We start from the raw sequence: 10,597 nt of genomic DNA, 5'->3' as shown, positions 1-10,597 counted from the left end.
TTATGATTTTACTTTATCCATAATATATTTTATGGAATTTCTCTCGGGTTTTATAATAATTATGTAACATTTAGGAAAAAATATGCAGCTTAACAATCCAGCACTGGAGGCCAAAATAGCGAATACCTCCACAGCCACCATGTATTTCCCTCTGGTGCTCAGATAGGCCGGGATCATGGCAATCCACACACTGCAGAACACCAGCATGCTGAAGGTAATGTACTTGGCCTCATTAAAACTGTCCGGTAATGTTCTCACCAAGAAAGCCAGAACAAAACTCACAGCTGCCAGAAACCCCATATAACCCAACACAGAGTAGAACCCAACAACTTATCCTTCATTACACTGAATGATGATCTTCCCAGGATAGGAGTGCATGTCATACTCTTGGTAGGGAGGAGACACTGACAACCAAATAACACAGATCAGAACTTGGACAGAGGGACTGATTAGGACAACAGAATAAGAAATCTTCTCTCCCACCCACTTCCTCCATACACTGCCAGGTTTGGAAGCTTTGAAGGCGATGCAGACTGTGATAGTCTTGGCCAGAACAGAAGAGACAGCGATGCAGAAGAAAATCCCAAATGATATTTGTCTGAGCATGCAGGTTATATCCACAGGACGACCGATGAACAAGAAGACACAGAGGAAGCTCAGCAAGATGGAGGTCAGGAGGATGAAACTCACAGTCCGGTTATTGGCCTTTACAACTGGAGTGTCCCGGAGTAAAATAAACAATGTCAATATAAAGAGAGTTACAACAGAACATAACAGAGATATATTAAATAAAGCCTGAGCTATGATATTTGTATCATAGGATAGATATTCATATGATTTTGGGATACAGATTACTCGTCTTTCATCCGGCTGCTGGTCATCAGGACATTCATGGCAGATGTCACTGTCTACGAGAGAAGAACAGCATATGTTGCATATTTTTACAGGTTTTAATTAACCCATTCCAATGGAAAAGCAATAGAGTCCAATTAAATAACTTCCATTGAGCATCAGTTTTTTTTATAAATACATGTTAGTATTCAATACCTGTAACATTGGAGAATGTCCCAACAGAACATGGCACACAGCGATAGCAGCAGGCATGGATTCCTTCAGTTGGACTTTTCCTGTATCCTGGAGGACATGGCTTATTGCACTGAGCTTGGGGAACCTGAAAGAATCTGATTACTGTTATGTTAACTGCAAATAACCTTTAGTTTCCAAAGTGCACTGAAGTCATTTTACAACTCCAGTCCTACACTAGTCATTCAGGGTCTTACAAGAAATTGTTGTATTATGTACAGTTTATTTTCTAACTCTTTCAAACTTTTAGAAATAATACAAATATGCATGGATCCTGGCCAACAAAGAGTTGGACAGCCATAAAGTAGAAAGTTGTTGCATCTCCTCCACAACCCCACTACTGATCAGTATAGACACTTATTACGTAAAGCTGGGTGATAATGGGGGGGGTGGGGGTCCAAGTAAACAAAATCTGCATCTTTTTATTTACCAGAGTTTTACACAGTATGTATGGTAGCCTGTAAATCATAAGTCACATCTGTACTGTAACTGGCCTTCCATTGGCCTTTGTACTAACATAAGGAGGGAGCTCTACAGTCTTCCTAAGTCAAGGTTTGTAAATATTTAGTGTTAAAAATGTACTTCTATTGGAATATTTTGTTTTATTTTCTGTGGTGCAGGACACAATCTTTTAGTGAGTTACTTGTATTTAACCAAATTGCATTAAAGATAAACATAAGAAACTCTTACTTTGCCCCTTTTCCATTGGAGCTGTACTAGAAAATCTTCTTGCTTGTGTTTTGCTATTGTCAAACTGCTTGCCAAGTATTCTGTCTTGATTTTATTTGTTCCCAGTAAATCATAATAGATCAGGTTTTCTAAATACGTTTCAATAGGTAATTCTCCTCGCTCATTAAAGAAGACCTCCTCCCTGGAGGTGCTCAAGTAGTAAACTGTTTGGACAAATCTATGCAGCTTGCCAAGAAAAGAAAATATGTTTATTACAACAGAAATATTCTACGTGCAACTGCTTCACAGTGGGAAATGACTAATTTACCCTTTTGGATTTGTTTTCCTCTGATCACCTGGCTTTAAAAATATGTCTTATTTTTTAAATACATCTGCTTTGTGCTTTTACCAATGGAATGACTGGTGGCCAAACATCTACATTTCCAATATGTATCTAGAGCTCAGTAAAACACCATTTCAGCCTCTTATATTGTAATTAGTCAGTGTTATACTGGCTGGCACTGTTTCTTTATTCTTATGTGCAGCTTTTAAATAGTGTCATATGTTTTGTCCCCCTTTCTGTCTAACCCTCTTGACTGTGCCCTCCTGTTTGACATGGCTGGCCCCACTTCTGCTACTTTTACCCTATAGGGTTCGGACCCTGAACATGAAGGAACCTAATAGCCCTTCCAAACACTCTCAAGTATTCTATTATTTTCACAAAGCATGGGTGTAGTTACTTGTGTATATGCTCCAGGAGATGCGTCTTGAAGACCTCCCATATGCCAGAATGCAGTACATGGTATTATTCCTCATACATAGCTAATGTCTGGAATCCAAAACAAAAGAAGTTTTCATAGCATTTCATAAAACTCCCCTATTTCAATTAGTTTTATTATGAGATTTATCTGCAGGATCACATTGTATTAGTCAAAATTGATATATGGAGTGGAATCTGTTGCTCCTTTACACTTTTCTAATTATAACCCAATCCCAACTCATTACTAATTTTGCTTGAGGAAATTTGCTGAGGGTACTCTTGTAGTAGGCAATAATTTTAATCTTGTATTAGAGTAATTTTAATCTTGTATTAGACCCCAGACTCTTCAGGTCAATCTCCTCTCTCATTTCGCAAACTTAGCTTCTTCAAGTACAGACTACAAGAACTATATTTTGTCAATACCTGGAGGGTTTTTTACCTTTTTCTCACACATACACTGTTCTTACTTCCATGTCAATTATATATTTGCAGATCATTGTACCTTGACATGGCAGCTGTTAGAGCACAATTATCTGGCAGCAATCCCTTGCAGTAAGCCACCACAGTTCAATGCACACTGCTTATTCTTTTCGTCTGTGTTGCTTGTAGTGGCAGCAGGGATCATGCAAATAGCTGTCAGTCCTCTGCTCTGCAGTCTGGGGCATCTCTGGTTTCCCTTTGACTGTGAATGGTCTCTTGGCATCACCTTCTCTGGGACTGTGTCCAGCTGAAGGGGATTTGAAGTTGTGCTGAGGCTAAAGAGAATAGTAGTTTCTGGTCTCAGTCCGACAGTGTAATTGGCTGATTGGACTTCTCTGCTCCCAGTTAGGGAATTGACTTGCTGCTGTGTTATTTTGTTAGATTTAATGTTGCTTACCTGTTCCTGACCCTTGGATTAGACTTCTGAACCAACCTTGTACCTGTGACCTTGACTCTACTGTTGTCTTTTCACTTGGATACCATGTCTGGTGGACTGATTACCCATGTATGACCTTGGGCTCAGTATTCTGGACTTGCTTCTGCTGGAATCTTGGTATTGCATTATCTTTGGGCCTGAAGGGTCTGATGTCTGGCAAGCATTGGTGCTGGTCCTGGGTCTTACAGCAGCCCTCTTTATCTATTGATTCTTCCCCCTGTTTGAAACATTCCTGAGTCACAGTATCTTTTATCATCTCCTTTTTTTAAGAAAGGATGTGGACATGGAGAATTAAGGATTCAGCTCATCTTCATAAGCAGTCTTGGAAACTATTTCTGCCCACTGAATGGGAAGCCCTTAAAGTTGCAATACACAGAGCTTTCATTTAATATGGATTTCAACCTAAGGAAGCTAGGTATCTGTTGGTGGATGCTGTGAAGGAGTTTGATAGGGTTACTTGCAGATGATCTCCTACTTGAAGATGGTCTCCTACTTTACATTACTTCTCCACATGCCTCAATACCATTTATATGGCATGAGTTTAATATATTGGGTCACTTAAAAACAATAAAGTCAACTCACAAAATTCATAACTTTCCTCCCATTTTCTCTAAAATATATCGGGACTTACACAGATTGGATAACCAAATGTTGCTGGGGAACTGATTTACCCAGTTTTACCTTGTACCATCAGGCTGCTTTACGCTTAAGATTGGTGGACTGGCTCCATAATTAAGAGACTAAACAATTAATTATCATTGGGAAACAACTCTCCCCCTGGTGCTTGCATTCTTTGTCCTGGATTGAAAGTTCAGTTCAGCTCTTAGTATGTCATCCTATTCTATTGCCTATAGGTCTATAGGTTTCTTACCTGTCCTATTTACTAGACTAGGACTTTGATTTTAGACAAGAAAATCTAATGTGTGACAGGTGGGTTCTTCACATATATGGTGGTGCAATAGCTCACTCATACATATCTCCATTTCTATGGCTTTCTTTTCAATGCAAATATTGAGTTTACTTATTTGCTGTAAATTATAATCTTCTCTTGGTGCATTATGGATGGGAGATATCTGATGTTCTCTGTTGGCCTGCCTTACTGACATTTGGACCTTCATACTATTGTGATAATATTTGTAACTGCACTGTTATGGTTTCATCTTCCCTTTGATTGTTTGTTCCCTTCATTTCCTGTTCTGTACCTTTTACTATATAAAAATTTCAATAAACAGATTTGCCCAAATGTTGTCAGTGTGTCCTTTAAGACCGCTAAGAAACCATACATGAAACAGCAACTACGCTGGAGGACCTTAGCCCAAGACAAGATCAAGCATATGCTGGTCTTTTTATCTACAATAGGGGGATTCCTCAGAATAGAGATGAAAGTAGGAAGGGTTGAATCCAGATGCTAGAACACTGAAACCTATTGTTATAGAGAGTTTAGGTTGCTGACCCTATTGTCTATCCCATGCTCAATGAGACCTATATTTCCTATAACTGTAAGTTGCTCTTTGTTCCGGCACATGGCACTGTACAATTTTAAGGCCCCTGAAGATATCAGAACAAAATGCAGGAGAATATGCCTAAATCTAAGCATTGAGATGTTTAATAATAATATCCTGTTTAATAATAATAATAATAATTGAGATGGTCCTTGGTTTTCTTTTTGGCACAGGTAGTTAATACGGATGGCCTTAAGTTTCTCAGAAAGCACAGTCGCAGTGCTTTCACTGGATCTGAAAGGAACTCACCTGTCTCCCCTGGCAGCACATATCCAGCTAAGTCTAGAGCTAAGTTTTCTGCATCTCCAACTAAGGAAAGAGACATAATAAATGTTATCTGCTCTAACAAGAATCAATTGAAGATCCAACATGTATGCCAGTTATGAAGAGTGTAACCTTTTAGTGATGTTGATGACCAATCAGAGAAGAGAGTTTGTCTTTGTATCATTACCAGTCTCTACTTATAACAAAAATCCATTGTAGACGCAACATTTAGGAAAAGTGATACATATATCAGGAAATAAACTTACTTTTTGTCTTAATCCATACTTTCCAAATGTATTTCTACTGGGTTTCATATTATGTAATGCGTGAGCCAGCGCATATACTGCAGTGTAAATGAAATAAAACTTTGGGTCATGCTTTTTACTAAAGCGATGCACAATCCATTCTTTCCCAGTGCAGGTGACGTTGGAGAAAAGACCAGCTGATTGGAATATCTTATTTTTAGTATAATTCGAAGAAAGACGGTGATACTTTGTGAGGCAGATATCTTCCAGCAATGGATCAGTTGGGCGTTTGGATGTATGTGTTTTATCCATATAATCATCTAATCCAGGAATGTAGTGGGGAAAGTGGACTGGCATTATGCTGCAGTTACATGCTTCTCTTAGGCTGATATTTGGATATGAAATGATATTCCATGATTCATTAAGGATTATTGTCATGTTTAGTCTGAGAACTTTTGATTCTGCCAAAAAAAATAGATATTCAGATTGAAAATGTCCACATACTACGACAACATCAGTGGTTGATTTCTTGATCATTCTCTGCCTGTTAATGTGCACGTTATTTGTCAGGTAGATAACAAATTCTATACAGATCCCATGTCTGGTCATCTCTTTTCTTAGCAGCTGTAGTTCTGTTTCTCCGGTGCCATCACTTGATGTGATGATTCCAACCCAATTCCAACCAAAAATTCTCAGGAACTTCACCACCATCTCATACCAAACCTGGCTACTCTGTACGGTGCGGTAAAAGTATGGGAACTTTTGTCTGTCACTCAGGAGAGGGTCAGTGACACGATGGCTGATCTGTAGAAAGACAACATAACAAGAGGCCCATGTCATTGTCTTTTTATCTGTTTTTTGTCAGGTATTTAAAGAGCAAATGGTATTTTAGGGTTTAGAGATAAAAAAAAATTTTGATGGATTGACAATATTTATATGAGCCCTGGTTCCACACACATGCCACTTCCAAATCTCTGAATTATTTCCAGGACAGCTGAACCATATAATGTAGGGCACCATAAATGGAATATGCAGAGTGGCCAAGATTATATGCAGTGCTCCTTTTCTTGACCTTTTCTAACAACAAAATGCACAAATCCTATGTTGAAGGTTGATTACTGTTTTGACAGGAGAATTTTATTATTGAAAGCAAGTGTCAATACCCAGCAATTATTGCTTACTTTAAATCATCCTTCTTATTTCCCTTACCTTTTCCTACCTAACAGCTTCACACCTCCTCAAAACACCTACACCTAACTGATTCCCTAAACAAACACCTAATCAACATGCCCAGCCCCTAAATCTTACAAGTGCATAACCCCAAAGGCATGTTCGATACCACACCCCCCAACACCCTACTCTAGTCCTGAAGCCTTCATTCAACCTCTAAAATGTGCTCCAAATATTTATGTATACCTTAAATATAATCCTAAAACCTCATTTTCACTTTCTAATGGATGGTCAACTCTTCAGTCCCAAGGTAATACCTAAAGATAATTGAGTGTAGGTGAGCCGAGAGAGCAATATGCCGCTGACAATTTTGCCCTATGTTGAATTTCACTGACTTTTAAGGTGCATGTCAATGATGGTTATTTATAGCTTTTTATAGGAAGTCAAGTCTTATTCTTCTTGATCCCTTTTTTCCTCCAACCTCCAGCTGTCTACCAACTACCCCTGAGCATGTCTCATCACCACTTTAAAAATATTGTAATTGACATGACAATGCAAATGTTTACTTGTTTCCAAGAGTGTCAATCAGTCTATTTCTATGTTCACCTTTTTTTTTTAAAATCAACTGAACATTTGTCTCTTGTTTATGGGTAGGTCTGAAAGAATTTCAAAGATTCAAAGAAGATTAGCTTCCTTGCAGGTGACATTGAATTACCGGGTCAGAGAGTCTTGGTGACAATCAGTCTTTATCAGAGCATCCCACAGGTGGTGATGGGCCAGTTATCTAAGTGGCTGTCTTTGCTGCAGGATGACACCAGGTTGCTCGCCCATTCAGGGGCACACTGGAACTGGAACTGGAGGCTTTAATGCAGAACTGCCAGCAGGACAAGTTCAGAGCTGACAGAGATCAGAGCAGGTAGTTGGCATATGTGGTGATAGACAGCTTAAAGGTCCTGGCAGGCAACTGGCAAATGTCAAAGACAGGCTGAAGTCAAAGCAAGAAGCTAGAAGAAGTTGTAATTGTGGACAGGGTGAGGTCAGAGTGTTAGGGTACATACAAGCAACACTATCAAAGTGGCAAGATAAACACGCTAAAGACCCAGAAGTTTCTTCCAGGATTGTGAAGACTACAATAATTCCCCTAATTCCAAGTCCTGCCTATGTAGAAAGGGTCACACTTGTATACACATGCACATGTTCCATAAATGCTATATGATAACAAAGTTTTTGGACAGATGGTATGATGAATGCATGAATTATTGGGGGAATAGTTCCATTTCACTACGTTACCATCCTAGACCTTACAAAAAGACAATAGCTGACATCCTATATTCATGATGGTTAAGAAGGAAACTATCTTTCCCACACCTGATGGTCATCTCCAATATTCTTTCAAAAATGCTTTTTAGGTTGCAAAGCATGCTAGCTACAGCAGACTTTAAATAAGTGGCTACATCATCACCAAAGGTATGTCTTAGTATATCTGGTTGACACTGTCATCTTTAGTCAGAAGTGGAAGTTCCATAGTGCAATATCATAAATTCAATTTTTTATTTTTTTTTACAGCCACTGCTTAGAGTTATGGTACATATCTCTCCAATAAATAGTATTTCCTAGGCACCCCCAGGTTCCATACATTACATACTCATACCTCTATTGATAAATCAGGAGACAATATACCTGCGGGTACTGGTAAACATTCAGAAGCTCAGCAACAGCAAGGGTTGGTAGAAATAAGGTATCGCCCACAAAACCAGCGACCTCAGGCCCTTCCATACAGGAGTAGTTTGGAGCATTATTTCTAAAACCAGAAAGTATCCTTAGGACAGAATCTATTGCTTTGATGTTATACCCACATGTGTCAAACAAGTGATAGCCCAGAGTAATGTTGGGAAGGAGATCTGGATTCTTGTTAATCTCATCAATTGCAAAGAAAAATGCCATCAGGAATTCATATTCTATTATATCTAGTCTGTGAAAGATTTAGAAAGGGTACCATTTAATCTAACGTTTGATGGATTTTGCATGAATTTTAAAAAAAAGGTTGTTGAAAGTTATACATTTTGTTGTTATTTTGTATATGTGTCATATTTATAATTCACAGCTGGTATTTTTTTATACTTTTTCTTGGTTACATTTGATGTCAGCCATGGTGGATTCTTCCCTTTGGTTAGGCTGTTTTCCTGCCTACCATTAAGTCCAGTCCCTGATTTCTCTTTCTTCCACTGAACATATTGTCTACCATGGCCATAATTTGCTCCCATTGTTACCCCTTTCCTCAATCACATCCTAAGTGTGCTTCCATTACCTCCACTCCTCATCATTTAAATTTTCTGGCAACAATTTGTTCCTGTTACTTCTTCTCTCTCCACTCTTGGCCATGGATGGTTGCTACTGCCCCAACTTTTTCTTTGTTCTACCACCGTCTCTCCGTCTCCCACTCCTCACCACTGTCTCTTTTCACACTTCTCAGAGCGCCTCCTATTTTCTCCTTTACATCCAGGATTGGTTCTTGCTGCTTCACTCTTTTCTCTCCCACAAATAATCTCTTGCAAAGACCAACACACAAAGCAAATTAAAACTTCATGCAGACAGTATGTAGGTTGGGATACAGAGCAACCTCATTATCCACCTAATCGCTATGCTTGCTTTAGTGCAAAAATGATCAACAATGATGGTGACTGGTCCATAGTCCTACACTTGCCTACTGGTCCTCTTGTTATATCACATATGAAATACAAAAAGAAGGAAAATCACAGTCTGAGTTCAAAGGGAGTGATGTAGTCCTATTATGTACTTCTCTAAGTTATGTGGCTTGTAAAAAAAAAAAAAATAAATAGATAACACCCATGCAAAGCCACATGTGGGGTGATTCCCTCCTTCCCCCGATCTCCCTGATTGTAATGTAATCACTTTTTTTTCTATGAAAACTTCACCACTCCAATCATATTCCTACCTGAGCAGTATGTGCTGGAGACTATGCTAAACAATCCATACCCAAATATTTTAATACACAGCCCACATTGAAATACATTGGGAGAGTATATAAGGGAAGGTGGCAGATCTCTAATATTAGGTATTAAGTCAAATTCACATTTCTTTCTCAACACATTGAACACAACTGATTCTGGGAGATCGTGGGGGAAGAAGGCAAAGAAACATGAATGTAACACCTCCCTATTCTGCTGGCGTCTGTACAGAACAGGAGGATGCCACAGGGCAATGTCTAATATGGTTTATTAAGATCTTCAAAGTGCAAAATGTGCACACTTGGATACATGTAATGGAACTTTTATTATCTTTTCTTTTTTTTATTATACTTCAAAATATCTCAAACGTCTTTATACTACACAGTGAAGACAAGTTCCAGGTAAAAAGGTACGCAGTACTGCAATGTATCAGTGTTAATACCAGTGTCGCTGTGATCTCCAAACTATTACTTGGAGCCTCCTATGTAATATCAGGATGTCTCTAAATATACAAGAATAAATATATATATATAAGAAAATGATGGTAATCTACTTACCCTGAACAAACATACGATGAATCATACACACCATTGCTCAATTTCAGCTTTTCAGTGGAAGTGTAGACAGAAAAGAGCCCTCCAATGATGATGTCTCCTCTCTGGTAATACTCATATTCAAACACAGGCCACCCGGCGGTGAGGTGACACATATCTAAAATCTGATGTGTAGATAGAGATCGAGATTGTCCTTGTAAGATGGATACAACCCCAGAAAGAACAACGAGGATCAGAAATCCCTCCATGTCGGTCACCAATAGATGTGTTTCCTCTGAACTGGATGAGGATCATCTCCAGCAGTTTATATACAATACTGGTGATTAATTTTGAGTGATGAAGAAATGTCTGAGGAGATTTATTATAATAACAGTTTTCAACATCAAATCTTTAATTACCCAGATAATATTATCAATATCCTCTGGATGATTCAAGCTAAAGGCTTAACTAGATATTGGCATACCT

The 10,597-nt window shown here is 38.7% G+C and overlaps 1 pseudogene; it reads right to left on the bottom strand.

Annotated features, from left to right (window-relative positions):
• Positions 1-10,380, bottom strand: LOC140327557 (vomeronasal type-2 receptor 26-like; annotated as a pseudogene).
• Between the last annotated feature and the right edge of the window lie 217 nt (positions 10,381-10,597).

The sequence above is a fragment of the Pyxicephalus adspersus genome, chromosome 3, assembly GCF_032062135.1.
Source record: "Pyxicephalus adspersus chromosome 3, UCB_Pads_2.0, whole genome shotgun sequence".
Taxonomy (NCBI): Eukaryota; Metazoa; Chordata; class Amphibia; order Anura; family Pyxicephalidae; genus Pyxicephalus; species Pyxicephalus adspersus.
Note: the sequence above shows the minus strand (reverse complement) of the source record. Positions and strands in the feature narration are given on the sequence as shown.